General features: G+C 40.9%; 2 long non-coding RNA genes across 9 annotated transcripts; one reads left to right on the forward strand and one right to left on the reverse strand.

Annotated features, from left to right (window-relative positions):
* Window positions 1-4: 4 nt before the first annotated feature.
* Window positions 5-24,741, reverse strand: LOC111272388 (uncharacterized). 8 transcript variants are annotated; one of them, XR_015315717.1, is made up of 5 exons: window positions 21,179-21,567; window positions 10,833-10,937; window positions 10,427-10,590; window positions 3,273-3,571; window positions 5-685 (listed from the first exon to the last, which is right to left on the reverse strand). It is a non-coding gene; the product is annotated as an uncharacterized LOC111272388 (long non-coding RNA). The 8 variants fall into 8 exon arrangements; XR_002687487.2 differs by lacking the exons at window positions 5-685; window positions 21,179-21,567 and adding an exon at window positions 24,484-24,741 and having other exon boundaries at window positions 2,934-3,571; XR_002687489.2 differs by lacking the exon at window positions 5-685 and having other exon boundaries at window positions 2,934-3,571.
* LOC111272391 (uncharacterized) lies at window positions 6,135-7,435 on the forward strand. Its single transcript, XR_002687494.2, has 2 exons — window positions 6,135-6,348; window positions 6,647-7,435. It is a non-coding gene; the product is annotated as an uncharacterized LOC111272391 (long non-coding RNA).
* Window positions 24,742-25,297: the final 556 nt, after the last annotated feature.

Below are 25,297 nucleotides of genomic sequence, written 5' to 3' on the forward strand. Positions count from 1 at the left end.
TTGATTATTTTCAGGGCTCTTCGTGTGTGAGTATACACATATTTGGGTAACCAGTGCAAGTTATTTACCTGCACTAAATATATATTAAATAACGAATATATCATGACTAATTATTTTTCAAATATAGACATGTGGTCGCTGGCTGCTAGACAGATCTTGAATTGAAGGAAGCGTTACAGCGTAGATCGGCAAGTTTGATTCCACCTATTTATCAATAGGGATGAGAGTGTCCATATGTTTGACCCTAAAGCTCGGCGACGAATGGAAGCTTCTTTCTGAATTTATATAGTTAGATGACACAATCTAAAAATCCCTCGCCATCTGTCGAGTAGCGCGAACAACTTTGTTGTAGCTTTGCTGCTAATTTTATTGAAAATAGAAACGTTGAAATAGAGATTACTCCTACATTTATCTAGCACACTACGGTATCTAAGTAGCATAGAAGATCTGAGCTTAGCTTAACATGAACTAACAAAGCTGAAGTCGTTCATACCAAAGTGGAAAAGCTTTAATAAGAACACTAATCATATTAGTAATCACTGCTAAATCGAAAGTATGGATTTTACTGTTTCAACAAAATAAGTTTTTAACCTCACTAATTTATTGTGCTATATAGGTAAGTTATGATATCGGTGTGAAGATCAGCGTGGCGTGCAGCTAACGAGATGCTTCGAAAGACGATTCACTAAAATGAATAAATTAATAATCAATAAGCCAAACACTTGCTGGTTCGATTTGCTGTAGCGCAACATTCTTCATTCAACTCAATATTTTTTATTCCTTTTCAATATTTTTATTTATTATTTATTCATTATTTTGCATGAAATACGTTTCCTAAATGTTGCAAAAAAAAAACGGTAAAAATATATTTTTAATCGGCAGGCGCAATAAGAGGGCGTAACTTCAGGTGAAACTTGGAACAATTATCCATCCTGACACGCAGTTTCTAGAACATCCGCCTTTTCAAATTTCTACTTTGTGTACTTATTAGGGTCTTGAACGATAATTTTTGTCGCAGTGACAGCGCAAGTTGTTTCTTAGTAGCCGGTATGTATCCGCTAATATTAGCAATGCTTCATTCTTCCACAATGGCTTCCTCTAGATAGCTCGCCTTTACAACGACAATAATTGTTCCGCTATTGCCATGTAATAACGGTTCGACGTACCCCGCGTAATAACAAGCTATGCCTACACGCTGTGTTTGTCTGCGCGGGCACCAGCTGAAGCAGTTGAAACTCCAGTAGTAGCCGCAGTAAACTGTGCCTGCGGTCCATGTAAACTATCATAAATTAAAGCAACGATAACGGTCGCGGCACGGTGCCTCCTTCTCGACTTTTCGCAGGTGCTGCCATCCCGGGATTGGTATCAGAGACGATCGTAGCACAAACGATGGACGCCAGGGGGAGCGGCGCCTCCCGAGCAAAACTCGTTGACTCGTGTTACCCAGGGCTATCCGTCCAGTGGGGGCATACCCAACAGACATACACAGATGGGCTGGGCAGGGTATGTTCAGGACGAGCGGACGCATTTTACGCACCAGACGTAAACGCACTTGCTCCGCTAACTTGACCGCCCCGTCAATCTAATAGAGCCAATCGTTTTTCATTCACTTGTTCACTTAACCACTGATGTTATCTTTGACTTTTTTCTTCGTTTTGGCTTTTTTTGCCTTCGCCTTGTTGTTGTCGTTTCTCTCTCTCTTTCTATATTTTTATGTTTTCTGACGATGTTATCTTATCGAAGGCGGCGATGTCTGTGTTGTGTCTATGTGGCCATCATTGTAGCAGTTACTGACGGATCCAGACAAACAGAGTAGTGGAGTCGTCACAATTGGTGTTGTCACGACGTCGTCGGCCAACAGCCGTCGGTTTGCTGAGTACTTCGGTTACTTTAGCTTGGCGGCAGCGCTTGAAAACCAAAGACTGAGAGGAGAGGCCGCAACACGAAAAAAAGGAGGAAAACAGAGAAAAACAACGAAAAGATGTCAACACGAATGAAAAGAGTTTTTATCTGGTTGATGCTGTTTCGCCACCGAAGTCACCGATGTAACTTGAAAGATAGCAGCAGCAGCAGTATCCCCGTGATGACGCTGGTGGTCGTATCGGGCGGAGGCACGACACGTGCTCTCATATGTCATGTGTTTTTCTGATTTTGCTTCGGTATAGCGCATCTCCTTATGTTTCAGCAGTGACAAGAGAAACAAATGTTAGCGCCATATCTAATTATGTCGCTACTACTGGCTTTACGTTGGCCAAGGGGTGGATATTAGCCGGCACATGCGTTCCCATATGGGTACTATGTGTAACTGGCAAAAGAGAAACCTGGAATAAAGCGAGAGATTGCAGAGAGGAAACTGAAAAATAACCGGAATTTGAAACGGCGGAGATGAACCTGCGACCGTCGATGGATGCGACAAAAAGCTGAAGATCAATAATTACCATCCCACCTTTTTCAGTTACATTCACAATACAAACGTAACAGTTTGTCAGATGCTAGAACGTAGCTTGACAATAAAACTGCGGGAAATACTGGCCGGGCCACCGGCGAGACAAAAAAAAGCTAGGCCAGAGGCAACGGCGAAAAGTCGTTGCGGTGGTGACCTCGTAGTGTCCATGATATAGTTAAAGGTTGTTCTTTTGTCAATGACAAGGAAAACAATATCGATCTAGTTATCGCTGCTATGCGTAGTGCCTTCTGTTAGTGGAAATAATAATAGTATTAGCAGTCGCAATAATGAACCGTGTTAGCTTTGGTTCTTTTTTGCTCTACATCAAACTTGTAAATGGCAAGCCTTCGCACTTGGCTCATCGTACATTACAGATCCCAAGTTAATTCGCTAGCGTTGAAGAGGTATTGGCCGACACAATTATGAGAATGAAGTTGAATTCTGCTATTATGATCGCTTTCCTATTTTCAGTAAATACTCATTAATAAACTGTTCGTCGTGCCTTTCGTCTGCTCACCAATTCATTTAGAAAATTTTCAATTTAGTGCTATGTACATACAATGGACATTGTGAATGTCACTACCGCCAGAACTTCACTCGTTTGCATCAGAAGGTGGATGACGCTGCTTTATTTTCGATGCTTTTTCAATCTTTTCCAAAGAAATGACTGCTTTCCTAAATCGATGACTAGTCAACACAGACGTCGTTTTGAAAATTATTTGTTGCCAGTCGTTGAACGAGACGTAAACAGAATGAACGCTAGCCTAAAATAGGACGGTGCTTTGCGGAACAGATTTCAGAGTTAGCTTTTCCATTTTCTGCCTACCTACGCGACAGCACATTCGCTGTGCGACATTTTCGGATCCACGTCGAAGTTACCGGCCGCCACCGCCGGTCTCCTCGACTGAAATATTGTGTCCCTCATATAGGTACTGTTGTTAGCGCTGGACCGTGGCTATTGCTTTTCAGTCTTTTTTTTGGTGACCAATTACGCTTGTTCGTTACCAACATCCTCACCGATCCTTTCGACTTAACAGAAAAACTGAATTCGTATTGACCACCTCTCTGCTTCACCGCTCGACCCTCTGTGCAAACAAAGACGATTCTTTGTCGTCAGAGCTGATGCTGCAAGAGAAACAAGAACGATTACCAAATGACAACTGATTCAGTTGACTGCGTTCCGCTTATCTAAGCTGTCCCGATAATTAACTGTAGGAAATGAGATTACCACCCGTTATCCGAATATAGCATACATGAGTTTGTTCGTGGAAAGATATATATATAATAAAAATTCATTTTGTTTATGAAGAGTACGTAAATCGCCAAAGCGGTAAGAGCATACGGCACTGAGTGAGGAAATCTGATTTCGTTGGCATCGTAAAGCGTAAGGCATATATCTGTAAAAAACAAAAATGCTGGTTTTATGTCGGGGTCGCTTGATTCGCGCTTCCAAACTCAAAATCAAAGCTTCGATATGATATTTATTTGGCCTTTTCAGGCCGTAAGGAACGGGCTTATGAAGACAAAAGCGCAGCTTTTGCACTTCATCGACGATACGACCAGTTGACTCGCTTGGAAATCCCTACGTTCTGAAAATCACTATTTTTCTTATACTAAAACCGATTGTTGAAACCCAAACATTTTTAGAGATGATCCACGGATAGTTCTGCTTTATCCTTGTGTAAATTATATTACCTGTTTAACAGTCAGTTTTATATACGGTAATACATCGATAGAAATGTGGACAGGTATCAGTATCGCGAGGCACTTACTCAGTTAGAGAACGGCGTATCTGAAATACGTGTTCGGTTTTATGATTATAAACACGTTATTTGCTCAGTCCAAGAACGCAAGAAAAGTGTGCAGGAGTCTTTCTTCATATGGATCTAGTAATGTTCGAATTCGAGACGATATTTTTAGTAAGACCTTAAGCCGCTGTCTTGATTATACAATACTTTTTATTGTAGGAAACAATAAGGCCACGTACCGGCAAACGTCTAGTAAGACACTATCGCTAACATATATGTCGAGTTGGTTATTTTACGCATCTGATTAAACAGCAAAAGTAGGTATGTTATTAATGAGGAATATTGCTTGATCATTGAAATCTTTAGATAAAACGCGCATCGCTAGAAAACAGAATGCTATCCGGCAGGAGAGAACTGGACGCTGAGAGGAACCGTTATACAAGGGCAAATAACAACCGGTCCATTTGCTGAAATGACTAGATCAAAACCGCATTCTATATACATATAGTTTTATCTATAAATAAGACTGGTATAAGCGCCACACTTACACGGAGGCTGGCTGTGTATGGGGTAAACATCATCTTCCCCTATTCGTAGAGCCATTTGTTGGACAAATGTCAAAAATCAGTACGGACATCACTTAATCCAACCACATTAATTATGGTATCAACATGTAAGGTTTAAGCGACACTTGAAGTCGATAACAAACATGACTTCGTTAGGTCCCCATTCGATTTGGCTCAGGGCGTGGCAGACGTCAGACCTCAGATCTCGTCCAGTCGTCCGATCTTGTGCTGGGAATGTGTTGCGTGTTTAAATGTGTTTCTCACGAAATCGCCCCAAGATCAACGATCGGCAGCCATATGACAATAACGAGGATAGAACCGTTATCGCGAATTTGTGCCGTATTTTTATAAATCTTATACACTGCGCTATTCACTTACGTAACCCCATATGCAACTGACCTCTCGAGCGCAGGCGTGCGCGTCTCGGAGAAGCCAGCGTAACCGACTGGTAGACAGCGTCTAATCTAAGTTTAAGATAATACATGGATTTTCGAAAAACTGCCAAACGCCAAATGAATACGTTATGGCCTTGAGTGCAAGTCATAAATTTATTCATGGAAATCTCGATTCTTCGAAACACTGTCACCGTGCTACTTATCGTTGTCGCCTCGTTGTTTCTAAAACTACTTTGGCTTATCTGATTGCTTTGATATATATTTGTTATTGCTTGAAGTATGATAACAGCAGCGGCAGCAAAACAGAAAAGGACGAAAAGATTAGAAACTCGAAAGGCTCGACTAATTCCTAAGCAATACTAGCGAACAAAGGCACTGCTGTTACATTCGCAGTGATACTGTATAAACACCATGGCAAAAACGTTAGCACGCAAAAACAGTAAATCGAGCTTTGATATTTCCGTTTATCAATTGAAATTCTGTGACAAAGGCTCGCTTGTTGGCTACGGCTGGCCAATTGTACGATATATACGTAGAAATGTTGGTCTTATCAAAGCTGCTATTTAGAGTACTAAGATAAGCATATTGTCATCGTTTTGCTGGCGTTCGGAGACGCGCTCAACTTACCATATGTAACTGTTGAGTAGAAATCGACCGTTGTAGTTTAGCTGCATATTGAACAATTAGTAAATATTAAGTTTCAAGTGGGAATGAGATTGACGTCTGTCTAGGAATACGTAGAGTCATGTGGACGACCTATCTGCGACAAGTACGGCTAAGCCTGGAGTACGTATGTTAGACGTGATCATGCAAATTTGTGCGTATTTAGCGGAACAATTGTAGTTGTTCTTCAGCTTTTTTTTCAATGTACCATATTTATACAATTTAACATATGATTGTTGTATTATAATATGAAAAAAAAACACACATATATATATATATATATATATATATATCTAATAATAATAAGATTGCTTTGGTCGTCGGACATGTTTCAAACATAGTGGTAGACAAATTTGTTTGCCGCTATATTTGTTGCCTCTGTTTAATAGTATGCAGTTACATGTGTGTATTACGCTTTTTTTTTTCTATTAGCATAAAGCGGACTTTAAAGGAGCTAGTATTTTTCGCCAGAATACGTAATCGCCGCCCTACACAAGGCCATATTTAGTCTCCGGCGCAAATACTATACGGTAGGTGTGACGAAGTGAAAGTAGCGTACACGTTTTATCCTCGTCATCTTCAGTATTTGAAATGGGATATTTTATACGTCAATACCTACCTGCTTTTTGATTTTTTTCTCAAGCAGTATACACACGCACGTACGTTCGAAGTTTGAGACGCAACTGTCTCAGCTGAATTAATTTAAATGAGCGCTACATTATCTCCGTCTTTCGAACGATTTATGTCAGTACTTTTTTTGAGATACGGAGTCTTGGCTTGGTACTAGTAACTAATAGTAGCGTATTCATTGCGAACTGCCCCCTTCAGACAATTTTCCACCGTGAGGTGGGATTTAACTGTGTAACCGCTCGTGACCCCGTCTCGCTCTCCGCAAGCGAAACGAACAGTTGTGAGGTAACTGGCTGAAGCTACGGCCCAACGAAAGTAAAGACGAAACCCAGCGCGGTTAGATGCGCAGCAGACTACGTGGGAGGACGACAATGATCGAGCGAACTTCTTAAATGACTGTGAAAAAGCGGCGATAGAAAAAACCAGGAAGTCGCAGAGTTCGAAAGGGCGCACGCACAACAACTTACGAATATGAGCAGTGGGCAACAAGCAACGGAATTAGCAGAAGGCGCGCCATCGCGGACGAATGATGCCCCTGCTGACGTTGTGACTCGATCGGCTTACTCAGGTCTACGGCACGCTCCAATCGCTGATCCCACAGCTCTCGTGTCGACGCGTGCCACGGTTGCGCCTCCCATGGTGTCGAAGTTGGGATCTAGTTCTGACAAAGGCATTCCCATAGGCTCGTTGAAGCTGGGCTTACTAGTAGAATTACTAGCAGCCATAAGTCAACGAGTAGAATAAGATGACGTGTGACTTTTGGATAACTTCTACGTATAATTCCCTGTAGAGTGACTAAGCTGCCTAAAGCTAAGCTATTGATTATAGCAGGAACTGCCTCGCCTTCCGCAGCGTCTATTCAGAACGCAAATCACATCTACATGCACTTTAGAATTGTTATGTGAAAGGTGGTTGGATCTAGCAAGCACTTCCTTTTTTTGATATATCGTGCGTTATTAAATAAATATGTGCGATTAATAAAAAACAGCTTCACTCGAATCACTTCAACAGAAACCGTAAAACCTCAACGACTCGAAAGCAGTAGCGCTATTTAGATAAACTTTAATGATGGCAATAGCATGCAGTAACCACAGGAATGGCAAAAAAGACACTTTTACTGCGTAATGCGACTAGGACTTATGGTTTTTTTGCCTCGTTGTTCTTCGTTCCCGTAGCGGGTTCTCCTCTATCTTTTGTTATCGGCACTTCCACTCGTGGACAGTGGTCAACTAGTGAGAAGCGGGGGTTTTAGCCATTGCATCTGACGTGCCTGCTGGCAAATATTGACCCTCAATTAATTTCAATCGATGAAGTGAGTCTACGTTTTACCATTACGATCGCTGGTATAATGCTAATTCATCTGACAAAGCGTAAGCGTAGCGGCGGCAACAACAGCAGTCGTAGCAATTGTAGTGTCAAACGCTCAGCAGATTCTTCGTCAAAAACATTGAAAGCAAAAGCTCATTAACGAAGTAACAAAAATTTCCCTGCGTTCCTCCTTTCGCGCTATTCCCAGCAAATCTTCAGTAGTCAAAGACGTAGCAGGTCTGTCTAGCTATTCGCGTGTATGTGTAATGTGTGCGCTCTCATTGTAAACGTGTTGATAAAATGTTAGAAGACGCCGATAGTTCATTTGACTAAACATAGTATTTTGAAGGATTTTGGTAGTATAATCATCATCACCACATGCTTCTTAGTCTACAGGTCAGTAGCCGGTTACGATGCCTTCACTGAAGAATGATCGCGGAAACGCCGAGAACCCTTAGGGGCAATAGAAACGAAGTCATCTAAGCGCCGGACGTCGTAGGCGTGCTTACGATCGGAAGGGCAAAGACCGCACGAGAACTCGAAACGAGAAATCCGATGGAAGAACAATAAAAAAAAAAAAAAAAACATTGAACTAATAAATTCGGTACCACGTACGGATGCATGATACTCAGTTTGATTAATGTAACCAGGAACAGCTGGTGGACATTCAGATCCTTACAGTCTGAAAAATCTTTATATTTGCCGTTGTATTGGTTTCCTATTTGCATGTAAGGTAGTTGATTTCCGTCAGTTGAATCCCTGATAGCAGTTTCCCGTCAGGGATCGTAGTGTCTGGGCGACATTTCAAAGCTCAACATTATCTTGGTACGACAAAGAAGATAAGGTTAGCAGAGAAGACAAAGGGCTCGTTTCCATAATTCGTGTGATCAGCAACAACAATAGCTCCAACCCTCTGGTTACTGAGTGCGTTAAAGACGCACGAGCTTTTTCCTTTAATGTAGACTATGCTAGGAAGAAAATGAAGGTATCACGTAGTATAATTTTTCACTGCTGTGAATTACGTTGATATCGTCGCTTAAGCAAGAGCTAATTTTTTTACGGCATCCGTCGAACGAATGCAAATTGAAATAGGCCTCTGGTTCGCCTACCGTGCTAAATTTCTCCCTTAAACAATAACCTTTCTTCATATATTATCTTATGGGAATCATTAAGGATAATAAGAAAACGAGCGTTTGATTTGTATGTTTGTGATTGTGATCCTAAGACTTAAATCACTGCGAAGGTCGCCAGCTCTATATTCGTTGTACACAGTATTATTAGCCCATTATGTAACCGTGTTCATGCCTTTTATACTTTACATTTATTTTTAAGGGATTAACTATTTTTTTTTTTAAGCGATTGACTACTACCTTGAGTAACGGCAAGCATGGGTCCGCAAACTATAGTGACAGCCATAGACAGTTTAAGCAAGTTCGAAACAACAATAATATTTATTGTATTTTATTGTGTTATTAAGTTGTTTCTTATATTATTTGGTTTTAGCCCGTTGCCGCGGTCAAATACGTAATTATCAAACCTGAAAAATTAGACCGACTAGTCTTGGGTGTCCATAATTAGCGCATGATTCTATTGTGACACAATTTCTCGTGGATTTTATTTATATTATGAGAAAGTACTAAATCTGCAGAAAAAATGCGAGCATTTGAGATACGCAGCTTTTTGCAGGCTGTACGCGCATCCAAAATTACCATTTCACGATGATGCTTTCAGTGGATGTATATTTACATAACGGGCGAACCGGCGGATGACGATGTCCGTACGCCGCAGGTACCTAATTCACGTTTCTGTTGATCTTGACGTTGAAGCTTTCACTATGTATACACGTTGAGAGATAGATTGTAATAAAATGTTTACTCTGGCTACGTATAGAAGTGGCGCTAAGGAGACAGTAGGAGTAGAGAGTAGTCAGGACCATTGCAAAGATCGCTTTGGTCACCCTTAGATGGGATACTAACAGCGAACAATGATCCATATGAATTGTGCCTTCGTCAATAAAAAATCAAGCTGTTACACTATATAGCTGTGGATCCTCTTCGTTTTAAACAGTCACACTATAGTTAAACTGAAACGTACTAAAGTAACAGGACATTCGACAACGAGAACAGGTACCACACTCCGAACACATATTCGCAATCAGTTATGCATCTATCGATTTTTTATATTGACACCGGTAGTCTTCAGCTGTCGTCTACAGTTTTGATACAGCTAGATGTAGTCGAACAATGTAATTTCTGAGACTGCAAAACGTTCATAATGTACTAAATACTGGCGAATCGATCCACGGACACCGTATGACGCGCAAAGTTGTCACCTTTGGTCGTCACTGAATGCGCTGTCGCTTCAAACATGGCCTCGATATATCGAACGGAATTCAAACGGATCATTTACTCTATGTATTTGCTGTCAAAAAGATCGCCAGTATTCGATAACGCATGACTCTTCTCCTTTCGTAACCGATTTGCTTGTTCTTCTCTCGGGCTTCGTAACAAATGATACGCTTATTAAGATTGGCATATCATTGAGTAAGCAAAGTTGACAAGAACCCAATGGCACAGGACGTAAAACGTGGCTGAAATACAAACAACGCATGACAAACACGGCAGACACTATGGTAATAGGAGAATTGTATTTATTACCAGTTGAACTTACCTCGGATTAGCAGATAACGTGTGTTTAGGCAGTATAGCGCGTTCAGTCAATTGCCTTCCCACCCACACACGTTGTCTTTATTTACTAGGTCGGTTGCAATGTTTTTTTTATTGTCGTGCACATGTACGTGCTTGCAGACTAATTAATGATGCTGGCGTTCCGCTCTGTAAAGTGTCACATACCGACAAATAGAGGTTAGATGTATTCAAGTCGGCCGACCGATTGTGTGTTAGGCTGTCCTATGAAGCAGGTAGGGAAAATCGTTCGTAAACATTTTTCCCTCGCTTTTTTTAGTTTCGAAGGTATCAACAGAGAAGGTAGGAGTTATCGAAGCGGGGATTTTGCTCAACGGAAAAGGTTTTTTTTTTCTTTTTTTATCTAGATACGCATTTTTGAAAATATTTACAGATTGATATAGTTGAATGGTTCCTGAGGATGAGTTTTCCATATAATCGAAGAGGTTTATTTTTGTTCTTTGCTTTTTCGGAGGCACAGGCACGTAGTCGTTTGCCTGCATACATGAAACGAACAAGTGGTTAATTCGGTTGTTTAGAATGACCGATAGATATTTACACTGATGGGAATCAGCGAATCAGGAAACGGGGGTCTATGAACATATTAAACTAACGTAGAACGCACTTTGAGTTGGAGCAGTCCGCTTGTCAGAACAGCAGAAAATCACTGCGGTACCAATAAAAATACATACTGATAATGATCATATTGCTATGAATGATTAAACAAAGACTAGACAAGCCCCGAGACGTATCGTTGTTAAACGCAGCTTATTTGTAAAGAAAGTAGAAATTATAATAGACAGAACGTCGAATGCGGTTAGTTAGTACATGATGACCTTACTCGACACAGAACATAATAGCCACTACTTAAATACGGTGTTCCGCGCAACAAGAGTTGTGCACACTTATTTATGTAACGCAATTCTTACAGATTTATATTATACTCGATAATATATCAGGGCGAACGATGCTGGGAGTGGTCTCTTGCATGTTTGTAACTCTTGTTGATGCGGCGGGATTTTCAAATGGGGGAAATTGAGAATGAAGTCTCTGAACAAGATCAAAGATTCGATTTGGCTTAAATGAATCCGCTTCCCAATCCTTCTGCACTAGTAGAGGTACAGAGACTAGACGGATCCGCAGGCGTTGCCCTGCGCCTAGTGTACTCTTGATCTGACCAGTCTGATTCAGCAGTCTAGTTTCTGAGGGACCAAGGCGAATCCTGTTAGCGTTAGGCCGACTTTCACTAGACACTGCAATTGACAGAGCTGGCTGGCTAATGTTGTCATTCTATTCCTCAAACTTAATCAAGGAATTTTTTAAATAATTTTTTATAAGGATTATTCAAAATACTGAACCAATTGAAGGCAACTGAGTGTGTTTTTGAAGCGTCATCAAAACTTTTTTTATCTTTTTCTTTTTCTAAATAGTCGTATATGTTATACTAAATGAGAACTTAAATATTTTATACACTCGATCAGGGTATTGGTTCTGCTTCTGGAGCACCATTAAAGCTTGTTTGTTTTCCCTTTTAATTGTTTATAATATTTTCATAAATTTTTTGACAATTTGGCATAAGTGGGTCATAGTTGAGTTTTCTTCAAATAGGCCTTTATTTACGGAAGACGCCGCTTATGAAGGAAGTTTCGCGTGATCGTATGAATGGATCTCAGAGACGCAACAGAGCTGCGTGCACAAGTCGTTGCACTCAAATATATGAAACAACCAGAAGGCCCTAGCAAATTCTATCTGACTGAATGGTCTAGCTCAGTACTCTTATTTGTATGATCTTCCAGGTCGACCTATCCCTGTATTCTGCGTAACCGTTATCAATGAGTTAAGTAAATGGAACTTAAAATATGCCCGATTTCTATAAGAACGAGTCGAAAAACTAACCTAAACTCCGTGGGCGTCAGATGCAGCTCGACAACCCTGATCCAATCATAGCCATAGGCCAATTTAAAACAATATGATGCGTTGGCACGACTGCAGTTCGTGAGTTATGTAAATCTGAATACCATCCCATTTTCTGTCTATGTATCCGTTAGACGACCGGAGAATTAGAAAACACCAGCAAAGGAGTAGTAAATATAAAACAATAGATGTATAATACTTATACGGGTTACAAGTTAGCTAGTTATTTTCTATGGAGATGATAAAATGTTTTTACATTTTATTTGTTCCATAAGCTTTTATGCCGGTCATCAACAGCTATCAGCACACAACTGTAAGCTTATTCAGAGCTGCAAAAACTGTCGTATCAACAGGTTCCTGCGATTACTCGAGCCTGTTATAATAAAAGGACTAGAAATAACCACTACTTTAAAATAAATCCAGAAAAGTTGTTCTTTTTAGGCCAGCAGTTAAGGTGACAGTGGTTCATCGTTCTACTTCAACTAGCCTGTTACGTAGAGCATCTGGATAGAAAACGTTGCCGGTTTTTCCTGGCAATCTTGTCCTTATCTCAACCCAAACTTCGCGATAAAAGACTTTAGTAAATTTGCATCTACCGGCTGGCCAAATCCCACCCATTTTAGTAAAGCGTTTCCTCCGTGTTGCGCCTCATCCGTAATGTCTATCATCTGTACAGTGTATAGGTTTGGTGCAACGAACTATATTAATCGAGAAAGAGTCCCTGTTATCATTTATTAGGAGTTCAGCGGCTACAGTTTACAAACCCGTTTTTCTTTTAGAAAAGTAGCCCATAAAGTTCTCCTCATGCCAAGCAGTGACTGCAAGTAATAAGGTAACGTGATGTCAGTTTTCAAGTGATTTTCTAACTCATAAAGTTGTGCTATAGCGTATTTTGCAATCGTATGCTGTATAGCGGTAAAAAAAACATTCGTGTATAAAGAAAAAGAAAAAATAGTGTATGAATCAGTTTACATAATAAACCAGACTACGTAAATGTTGATAAAAATATGCAAGTAATGTTAGAACATATTGTGAGGTCGTGCATCGAATCATCTCAACGCAAGAGGTCGTCTGTAAACCGGGGTGTAAAAGTTGGGTCTGGATTAGCCTATAGCACGTCTCAAAATCAAATTATACATCTTATTATCTTTACCTCTACTGCTAGTTTTGTATGCAGCATGACATTTTCATTTTGAATAGGATCGTTTCAGATCAGATCATCACACGTCTCTGAGAAGGTGAAGTACAATGCAGGACATCTGGACGAAGTCAACATGCTACACTAAATGATGACGCCGGTTGACTGAGGTTCCTTCTCTAAGACGATAAAAATGTCTCTTGTAGCTTGCTTATAGAGACTAATAAGATAAAACAGCAATCCAGTGTTTGCTTAGAACGTACCCGTTTACTTACGCTACATTATGGCTGTACATAGCGTTCCTTTGATGGAGATGCATAGTCAAGATATTTTTAATATCATAGCATGGTTACAATTTCTCCTAGCTCTACTTAGATCTGACTTTCCTTACTCGACAGCGCCTCGTTCCTGAGCTATCTTCATTAGCTTCTAAACTAAACTACTACTAAGCTTCTAAACGTCGGTGATAAATTTATCGTTCTGCTTCTATCGATAGATCTACCATTACGTTGGGGGTGTACTTTACTTTGCACAATTCAGTTCTATTTCTGTTCCTAAATTTTCGTGGACATTGCTCGTTGACGACTGATTCTTAACTGTTTCATTTAACACCTGTTTTATTATCGCCTCGTAGGGCGCCTTCTAACCGTCGTGTGTCTGCTGGCATTTAGGATGTACCAAATTTCCTCCGCATACGGTCCGTTCTGTGAACTACGAACTTAGTCATAGTAACTTCGGACCATGGACAATGTTTCGTCGTATCATTTCCGAATTGCCAGAACTTTTTAAAAGAATTCCTCGGTGAACGAGTGAAAAGTTCCGTCGCCTGGGGCGACTCAAAGAAATTTGTATTTCATTATTGTTATTGTGATAATACAGGTTTGAATAATATAAAAAGTGCCAATTTTGACTATAAAGAAATTCACTTCGATTTCAAAAGCGTTCAATTTTATTTTGAACGTGTCCAAATTAACTTGAAAGCTATCTAATTTGGATACCTACGTAAGGTGTTGCTTTGAAAAGTGTTCGATTTAAAGTGGGAACGGGGCATATGTACGAGCTACGGCCGTCAGGAGTTGCAAACTCAACGGGCAAACTATACAGCTAGGGAAATTTTTCTTTATTCTTAGGCGAGCGACGATTTATGTGTACCATTTTTACATTTTTCTTCATGCGTGCATTTTTCGCACTAAATCTAAATGAGAAAAATGCACGCTAGCAGACACAAAAGAAAACTTTCCTACTCTTTGATGTAAATATGAGAAATATGAAAGAGACGACACCTTTATTCGGCAGTTTTCTCAACAACATTAAAAATTTTTTTTCAATAGTCCAGTATAATGACTGCTTCGTATTCGGGCATGCGTAGTAGTCACAAAATCATGCACGTTAGGGCTTGTACGTTCAGGTGATGTTTATATCAATCTTAATTCTTGAATGTAATATCATCGAAATATCGATTTATCTTATTTTCTGTAATCGAGCAGAAAGTACATCTAAGCAACAGCAGGAAGAATGTTTGCAAAATTCTATTCCTACCTGTTGCTTCTTAAACAAATTATTTTGCATAGAATCCTGGAAGTTAAGGCTGCTTTTAATTAAAAATAGAAGAGTGACCGCAAAGGCGTGATAGGTCAAAAATAGGAGAACGATGGTTTAGTCGTAATGGAAACATAGGATACTTTGTACAATGGAGTAGGAGACTCATTACAGGCTGGAGGATAAACTATCCTAGCCAGAGGAATACAATGGAGTTACTGATCGAATCCATGTTAAATCACTCGACAGGTAGCGTCGAACACGAAGTATATAAAAATATATTTGTAACAACTCTGCTGTAACTAATTTGACCTGTCATATTATACCATCATACAGCCATCATATGCATGGTATGGTATAAAACAGAATGATGGAATATACCGACGAAGTAATGGACTAGAGTCTACTGAATCGGATCGATAACAGAACTGCAAAAAGAGAACGGCAGCGAGACAATAGGACTTATTGTACCAAGATAATAGGGACTGTACAGCAGCTTGCTAGAAAAGCAGACCTGTCTTGTAGCACATGATATCCTTATCTTAGCCGTTTCCCGAATTCTATTTAAGCCTGAACAATATCTGCTGGGTGCGTTGAAGGTTCCCATCGATCTTCACCAACTGCGTAACATACTCCGTTGAAGAAAGCCCTTGAACGATGCCTACTGGATCAGCGTAATCTACAGCCAGACCAACTGCGTACACAACACAACTTCAGCTCTAGGATGATTTCACGTTTGATGAAGTCACTAAAGAAGTAAGTGGAGTAAGAGGCGAGTGTGATTTTCACCCTACGTCCGCCTTAAAACACTTAGATCGTAGCTTAAAATTCTGCTTCTTCTAGAGCCGCTGTTGTTGTGGATACACAACGTTACGCTACGTTTTGAGAACAGATACCTATTTGCGACCAAGTCCATTTTAGAACCTTTGAGTATCTTCGTTCTGTGAACGAGCCTTTGGAGTTATCTCTCCAACATGCCATCAAGGATTTACTAAAAGATCTAGCTGGAGTGGGTCCTGCTGGACTTACTTAGGGTTTCTGCAACAACCCTATAAGACAGTGCGGTGATCTGATGTCACAATAACGTTTTGTCAACGTTGAAATTCAAATGATGAGCAATAACCGCATATTTATGGCTCTTATAACAGCACATCGAAGAGGATGCGCACTAGCTACTTGTACGATAATTTTTATTTCGACACATCGTTCTGCGCATCTGAAGTTTCGAGGACTGGCAGAAAAGCTCTTTCACAATTCGCACAATCTAATTATAGGCGTAAACACCATATTCCCAGAGCATGGTGCTCGAGGCAGGTCTGATTTCTTAATGAGTAACTGAGATCTTCCACTGGCATAAGGTCTCAACAAATCATTGCTCATTCCATTTAGGACAGCCATATTCATTGGCCTGGGATGCACCAGCTTTTAAAGCCAGGCGAGTCTGTACTTTTGTAGGAAAGCTGCTGGATTATGGTTAAGGTTAGGTAGATAGGACACCACCGTTTACTACCAGGCAATATTCGTGCAAAATTCAAATCTGAATTTACAGAAAATCGTTTGACCGTTTTTGCTGGCTGATCAAATAGCGACTTTTGAGCCTTACAATCTTTTGATGCTAATGAGAAGGTGCAGTATAAATCTGCGGCGCCGATCTGCATATTATACTAATATCGAACAATAACTCGTTTGAAAAGCAAAATACGCTGTCTTAAAGCGCATCATCAAATACTTACAAAGTAAATTAATTAGATCATCATAGACGCACTACAAACTAGGACTACGGAGTCAGGCTTCCGTACTTTACCGCCACCATGCATGTTATGAACAAGTCACCTTTTTACGTCTGCCTTAGCACAGCGTACCGCTCATTCAAAGATGATTATTCAATTCAATTAATAAATCATGCGTCTCGCTTGACGCATGTTTGTCGCTCAAGTGTTACGGCTTGCAGCAGTGGCTATATTGATGACGACTGACGACCAGACAGCGTACAAATGGGCACGTCGTTACGTGAACGTAGTACGCTTTACCCATTAAAGCAAAAGAAGAAGAATTTTTTTCAAGAAAAAAACAGAGTAAAGCAGATGCGTGACAACATGCCAACTAAATCCCCTGGTGGATTCTTTAACACGATACGTGCTTCATATAAAATAAGCAGGGGTCACCGCCAGTGCGGCTTCGCCAGTCTGGTTATCCCTGCTATCAACGAGGTAGACACGATCCCAACGTGGCGTCAGCTTCAACTTTTGCAAATTAAGCCTTCACTCCCTAGATGACACCTGTCCGAAGGTATCATTATTTAATCACAATTCCGATCCGGTTTCGTGCAGTAAACATATTTTTGCTGCGAAACGAATTGTGCAATTACCAGTGACTAAGGTCCTTTGGACTGCGTTTTTTCTGTTCCTGCCAGTCGTGCCTGCATACGAACCTGTATCTGGTACTGACAGCTTGAGCAGGCACGTCCTGTCACGTCACAAACGCCTTTATGTATCATTTACTCAAAGGTAAGAAAGGTAAACAGTCAGGGCTGGCTACCGACAAACGACCGGCGGCCGGACGGAAAAAATGTGGGCGGACAACCAGGTGGGCTAAATTCCGAGTGAATCATAGCTAACATAAAAATAGCGGGACCGAAACATGAAGCTGTTGTGGTCGATTGGACGACAGCGAGGTATCTCATCGAACGGATTGGACACGGTGGCGATCACAGAACTGGCAGATCATCTTCAGATTGACTTTTCTTGGTCGCTTGCGGCCGTCTGCGATTTAGCTTGTTCCATATAACCGTACGGCCTCTTTCTTCGTAGCTGCATGCTTACTGGGCAAGACCTGGTTGTTCTTAGCTTCCCTAGTCACACACACGGACCACACGAAGTGGATTATAGTTATGGTTAACCAGTCAGCATTTGCCCTTCCCCTTCCAGTCGTTCCATTATTGTTATTTTCGTTATTGAATTGAGTGAGAATCCAGAGACATCGATTTTCTGACCTGGTGAAAAAAGCAGCGAGCAACGACGAATGTATTGAATAATGTCAACGAGAGACAGGAGTTAGCGGTATAGCCATTACGTCCTAGCAGACACAAGAAATAGCGTAGAATAGCACCAGATCCGACGAGGGACGACAGCTTTTGCACGGCAAGTTGACTGTTAATGCGACATAATAACGGGACACTGTATCGCCATGCCCGCCGTTATCGAGTTCGTATAGGCTTTCATTGAAGAGGATGACACAGCAAAACTATGACTCCTGAGAGCGTGACCATTGCTTTGACAATGCGGCATTAAATTTATTACGGCGAAGAGGGAAGAACGCTAGCATCAGCAGGAGCCGGCAGGCCGAAGGCGCTAACACGTGTTATTTGACAACCAACGCATCGCAGCAAAGTCTTTTTAAAAGTGTCCGGTTTCTAAAAATAAAAACGAACTATATTTTCTTGTCAAAATCACCGATGCTTCCCGTTTGTCGAAACGCCTTTGGTACGCTTCTAAATATTCGACTCGATATCGCCGTCATCTTCGTGTCCGATCTGTTATCGCTTTTACCGACAATAATGAGACTACCGCCTCAGCGGCGTCCTGTCGGTGTCGTTACCTCGTGTGCTGCTAGCTGTCGTCACCATTTTGCAAAGCGCTCTTCGCCATTCTGTTTCTTCGATGCGCAAAGAGAAGACAGTTCGCAGTCATCAATCATTACCGTATCGGATCTCTGTTACGATCATCAAGAAAACCTTCATTAGTTTTGATTGCGGCGACCAATGTCGCCGTCCATTGCTTCCTCGAGCGATTACTTTCCCTGAGGAGAGCAAACATTTTTCGGATGACGTTTTTCTTTTCTCGTCCACGTCGGACCTGACATCATCGGTCGTGTTGATTTCACTGTAACCTTTGTCCTATCATCGAGTCGCTTAACGCAGGAGACAGAGAGATGAAAAGCGAGACAAAAAATCGAAGTGATGGAAAAAGACAGGGAGGCAGAGACGAAAATTGGCGGCAAAAAGAGCCAGCAGGTGATACGATTCGGACGAGCAGACAAATGAATGGACAATGAGTGAACGACGAGGATGCGGGGGTAATAAGGATGCCGCAAGCGTTGGTGATCGCTTTTATTTCTGTCGCCGTCAGTATCACGGGTCGAATCATCAGCAACAATTCGGCGATCAGCGCGTGAATAGCAGAAATTGTCGTAGTAAAACAGTAGCTAAAAATAGAGCCCGAGTAGGTTCTGTGACTTTTGTAAGTAGTCACTATTATTGTACTTTTTGCCACCTTACCACGCTATACGCTTACTCTGCGAGTGCTCGCTTATAGCTGACTTCATAAAATTAGCGGCAGATGGTAAGCTATGCTGTCGTAACGACTGCTGCGGCAGGCTATAACCTAACAGTAGCAATAGCCATAGGTAAACTGTATATGACCTGTACAAGCCAAAAAAGGAGTACTTCAAGCTATACGATGGGAACCGTCTTAGCATTGCATCGGACGGCTGAGGTCCGCCAGCAGCACACAACAAACGTTTGTAAGAACATTTCGGAATGTTGTAACGAGGCCGGGACTGGAAGAAAGCCTATTGAGAATCAGCATGCTTTCTTCTTCAGTGCCAACCAATATGTATGTATGTATGTATGTATATATATATATATATATATATATATATATATATATATATATATATAGGTGTGCAAGTTTGCGGACTGAATAAGTCTGAGCACATATCAGTGCGGGTATGTGCATGTGACGCATATATGGAAACACTAATTCGTAAGTAGCGCGATGGCAGGGCGTAAGGAAGAGCCGTATTAATAAGTTTAAATGTAAATGAGGTTTTATGATTTTCTTCATAGGAAAACGTGTAAAGACAAAAATAGCTCGAATAAATATACATTAACAAGTAAAAGAACGATACAAAGAGAGGTGTCAAAGTTAGATGAGAGCGGTTCCAGAAAAACAACAGTTAGATAAATATTGCGCACATGATAACGCAATGAATGCTCTCAGTTTTAGATCGTTTCATAATAACGATAGTTGCAATGGTAATGCGCTACTAACAATATTTAAAAATAGAGGTTCGCTAACGTGCCGATAGTTTCTCCGAAAAAATTAATTTGCCTGTTAATAAGTAAAACATCGTAAAACAAACAGTACCTTGACAGCGTGGAACTGCCTTCTTGGACAAAGTTCCTTATTCATGCATATTGGTAAGGTTTAGTTGCCTTACAAATTCACCGTTATAAACCTCAAAGAGAACACGTACATCGCTCAGGTAATCAACACAGTACAATGAACCCCTTTTGTATATGTGCTCTCTACGTGAATACAGTCATTGCGTATGCAGTAACTGCGTACGTAAGGGGCCAAGATCGGCTTTTCTCTATTTTGAATGAATAATATAGTTAATTAGATATTCCCTTCGTAATTTCTGCCGTAGCAGAATTTGCTGAAACGGAAAGCTCTAAACTTCTCTGCATTTACTGGCCTTTGAGTTAGTTTTTAAAGTATCTTCGCGGTGACTTTTTTCGAAATGCGTTAATTGACTGCCGGCGAGATGAAAATATCAGAAGAAAACGATATGTTGGAACATCGAAACGAAAATTATCTTCTTAGATTTTTTGCGTAAACATTTTTCATCCACGTTTTCATGCGACTTATCCATGATACGTTATCGACGACCGCATCGTTGTGATCATACATACCGTTAATATACGTAAATATAAACAGACAAAAATGTGCTAGTAGCAAAAACAGTTATCACAAACATCGTACCACTCATTTTTTCTGTTCCTGTTCTTCTCCATATCGGCAGTCACGGCGATCAGAGAATCAGCAGATCAGTACATGTGTAACCCTCTTATTGCCCACCAAATCTACATCGCGACGATAGTGCCGTAAGATCGCATCATCCACCGTCACTTCACTAAATTCATTATTGGTTGGCCAATTGAAGTACAATCGTCGCCTTTACCGCTCACGTCGTGCCGCCAGACCCTCTCTAGTCCGTCCCTAACTTCAACTTCCTGCCATCTCCATCCCCCTCAGTACTATGGTATTCATAGTAGTATACGCTTCAGTGAAAGCAGGTACCCAGTCGCAAATTAATTGGCACACATAACGGCCATTAGCGTATAATCACAGATTGAGGGCTTACCAATGGCGATGCCATAGCACACACACACAATCAAATAGAGCGTTGCTGTCACTGGTGCACTCGCAGGTACAAATATCACCTGTTACAGGTTGTCTCAGTTGGTCGAGCAGTAATGGCTGAATCATCTATCGAGTTACGATTAGTACAACCATTTCGACTATCTACCATTGCTAACGAAGCTATCTGACCACGACAATGATAACCTCTCGATTTCAACGATACACCGATATAGCGGCGATACGTAACACTAACGTTACCGGTGGTAAATAACAAAATAGAGGAATACCTGCCCAAGCACAGCTCCAGCAAAGGGGCCAGGAACTAATCTAATACTCTCACGATACAGGATTCGATGATAAGTCGATTGCTACTTACGCGCCTACGGACACAACAGCATAGCAAGGGAGACGAAATGAGGGTCGGTGACGTTTTGTTGACGATACGGGCGTTTATCGTTAGTAGCGTTTATCTGCATAGATCGTGCTGATGTAGATGCGTTCGTAGTTCTGTTATAATCCTGGTCCGGTGCCCAGGTTTTATCAGAGCATGCTACCTGATTACCTGTATTGTTGAGGCAGTATCAGTACACTCTTGGTCGCTTCGAGCGATTCATAATATTAATTACAGTTATCATTGATATGGCGGTTTAGTGATTCGTTCGTTACATCTTCCGATTGCTACCGGTATTCCTACCTGCACATTCAGATACTATCAAATTTTGATTGCAATTACTGGTATTAGATATAGGTATAGGTAAGCTCTGCTAGATAATGGCCTCGTTTTGCTTAGTATATAGTCATCGTTCACTTGACCGGCTCCGTCCTCTGCGTTAGCTGCGGGGGTATACAGGGAATCTGATTGCACAGACAAGTAAGCGCGTCTCTGAGATACACGTCAGGGCAAACACACAATAATCTATTATGTTATTTGTTGCTAGATCAGGTGAAGTGTTCTGCTTAATTTCTTGAAACGTTCCATTGATCACTAACGGTATCAGCAACCACTTCCAACTGAATGGAACTTCAGTTGGGATACGTTTCTATGAACATTCGGATGAACATTGTTGGTGACACGATCATACGTTATGGTCTTGAGAGCTTTGAAAATAATAATTATTTCTCTCTTTTTTTACGTGTTTCCAAATCACGTCTTACTTTGATTGTACAATGAGGCGCCTCGGTGTATACCTTCGTAGCTAGGTCACTCGGTTAGGTCGACCATGAACGAACAACTCTTAAAAATGTCTAGCTTTTAAAAAGCAAAATAAAGATACTAGCTAATAAGCGCACCACAGAAGAGAAGGGTGCCTACGAGAGACGTTGACGAATTTGCAATAACGTACATAGTATGCGCTAGTTGACGTCACGCTAGCTTAAGGGCAATGTGATTCTTTTTTTACGACGCGCGGCTCACGACAGCGTCTCGTAACCGGTGCGTTGTGGGCTTTCTTTTCTGAGAATTGAGGCCGGATCACTGAAGGTTCGAGGCCCGAACCAGCAGTATCTACCGTCTTGCCACCATATCCCCGTCTACAAAATGTTCATCACAACAAATCATTAATCAGCTTTTGGCATATACGTTTCGTTGCTAATGTACTACTTCATTTCATCTCCATTATGAAACGATCCTTAGATTCGTTGGTAGTTATTCTCCATATCGGACCACAATATTATTTCCTATTTCGTCAGTGACAACAAATCAGTAATCCGTCATCTTCTATGTTGAATTTACCACGGCTCATACTATAATACACAGAACTACAATCGTATATCGATTTCTGTCTAGCGACGTTGTAATACTTCGTTACGTCGTAGTAGCGTTATCAGTATCACGAGGAATAGGCCAGATGACTTCAATCCAAGGGACCGTTTTTTTAAGAAGAAGCGAATGACGAGCAGAGACAAAGAAACGGCAGCCTACACATCCCTCTGATATACGACATTATCGAATCGCATTATGGCACGGCCGAAGAGACGATGCTTAAAAAAAATCGTGCCGTTTCGAGTACTGGACAATGTCTGTGGAGTATAACGTGTAAATAACTACATAGATTACACCTCTTCAACAATAGTTACAAGCGACTACTATCACTATCAGTGTCTATTTTTCATAACAAAACAAAATTAGACCGCGTGCGGTGAAGCGGGATAAGGATAACTGAAGAAGCGGGAGTTTTAGGGAAGATTAGTAGATAGACATGATAGTTATGTCATATAATTATTGTTGTTTTTTTTTTTTGGCAATAATTTATTACGGGTAGCCAGACGTCGGCATTGCCGTCATAAAGTGTACAGCCTAAATCTAAAATTAGCCACCGACTCTCCACCCCTATTATCGGCTGATATATTTATCCCAGTTCTCTTATTCAATATCTATCTATTAATCGAGGTGCATTTACTTTATCATTAAATATTGTTCACGTCCGCACACTGATTTGAGTCAAATATCGTACATGTAACGTACCTTGTAAGATTGCACGTGCATGATATGAAGCCGTTGATCATTAAAAAGTAACTTTACGAAATTCAGCGCGTTTAGCTAAAAAGCTACGCTTCATTATAGCAATCATAATTAATTGAACAATGAGGCTAATTAGCAAGCGAATGTGTTTTTCGCCTCGAGCACGTAAGTTCTACAACTTAAACATCAAAGTATGTTTAATTAAGCCACTTGTTGCTCAAAAGACAGAGAGAACAGCCACTTAGCACCGAAAAAAACCACTGTCCTCGGCCGAGCTCTCATTCAATCGACGAATAAATCAATAAACTATAGCATTATATATATATATATATTTATAGCTTGTTTTTCCACCGCTCTATTTTGTGTGCCTTGGGAAAACTCTTGACCTACTTTGCTAATAGGACGGTGTATGTGTGTGTGTGTGTGTGTGTGTGTGTGTGCGTCAGCTTTGAAAAGGTTCTGCATAACATGAGAACGGTTCTCATTTTCGAAGAAAAAAGAAAACATTAGTGGTTCTGTTCAGTTGTTTTTTGATGCGTTCGTGCCCATGATAACGTATGTCAATAAAAATTAGGATATTAATCCACTTAAACCAAACCAAAGGCAATTTTTTTTTGAGTTGGAAAAAAAATTCAATTATACCTATACTAGTATATATTATGCAGTAATAGAATATTATGCAGGTTGTATGTCGGGCCGTTTCTTAAGATAGTCATGCATCTGATCTACTTACGGTAAATGGAACAGTGAAGTTTTTCTTCACATCTGGAAAACACACTGTCGTTAGAACTAAAGGAACACCCAATATGTTGGACTTTTCCTTTGTGCTATTTTAGTGAACATACCTTTTGAGCTCTTATGCTTGTCAACCAGAAAGTAACAATATGGTGCTAGCATCTTCTGAGTTGCCTGAGTGAGCCTTTACCTTCGCCACATTACTCCTATCCTATACGAGTTGTAGCAGCGTCCCTAATAATCCTATTGTCCGATAGTCCTATTGACTATCGTTGAATGCTAGATACAGCCGTAACGCTGATAGTAGCGCAGTCAACATACTGGGTCATGGCAGATGACACAGTCTTACATATACATATGTATCTATGTTAGTGCTACCGTTGTATGGCATTGTAACACGAAGACACTGACCGTCTATCTCAGTTTCTATACGTCTATATAACCTGGGAGGCTTTCGCGGTTGACGCTATCTTGAGTGAACGCCTCTATATGTACGTAGATCTTTACCTTTAGCTGCTTCGCCTTAGCGATCGTGGCGTGATGGTGCGCATTACCGTCTGCTGGTGGAAGTTTGGGATGGTGGGAATCTGCACAAAAAACAAACAGGAGAACGGAGACCGACAAGGGCAACTGGTAATTGTTAATGCTATACGTGATGTATATTGCCACTCAGTATAACAGTAAGTAGATACAGTATCAACGATAGTAGACTCACTGCATTTAACCGCGGCCAGACCAAATGAGTCCGAAGCCAGTTAAAAGTAAAGTCAGATTGTTACTTCGACCGCCTAACCGGTAATGCATACGCCCTTAATCACACTGTACAGCCTCTTTGTTTGCCGTCTTCAGGAATCCTGCTGTGCTTGTACGAGCAGGTGTTGTCTTCGGTCCTGGCAGGGGTGCCGCCGTTCAAAGTTATTTCTG

The sequence above is a fragment of the Varroa jacobsoni genome, unplaced genomic scaffold (genome assembly GCF_002532875.2).
Source record: "Varroa jacobsoni isolate VJ856 unplaced genomic scaffold, vjacob_1.0 contig02144, whole genome shotgun sequence".
NCBI lineage: Eukaryota > Metazoa > Arthropoda > Arachnida > Mesostigmata > Varroidae > Varroa > Varroa jacobsoni.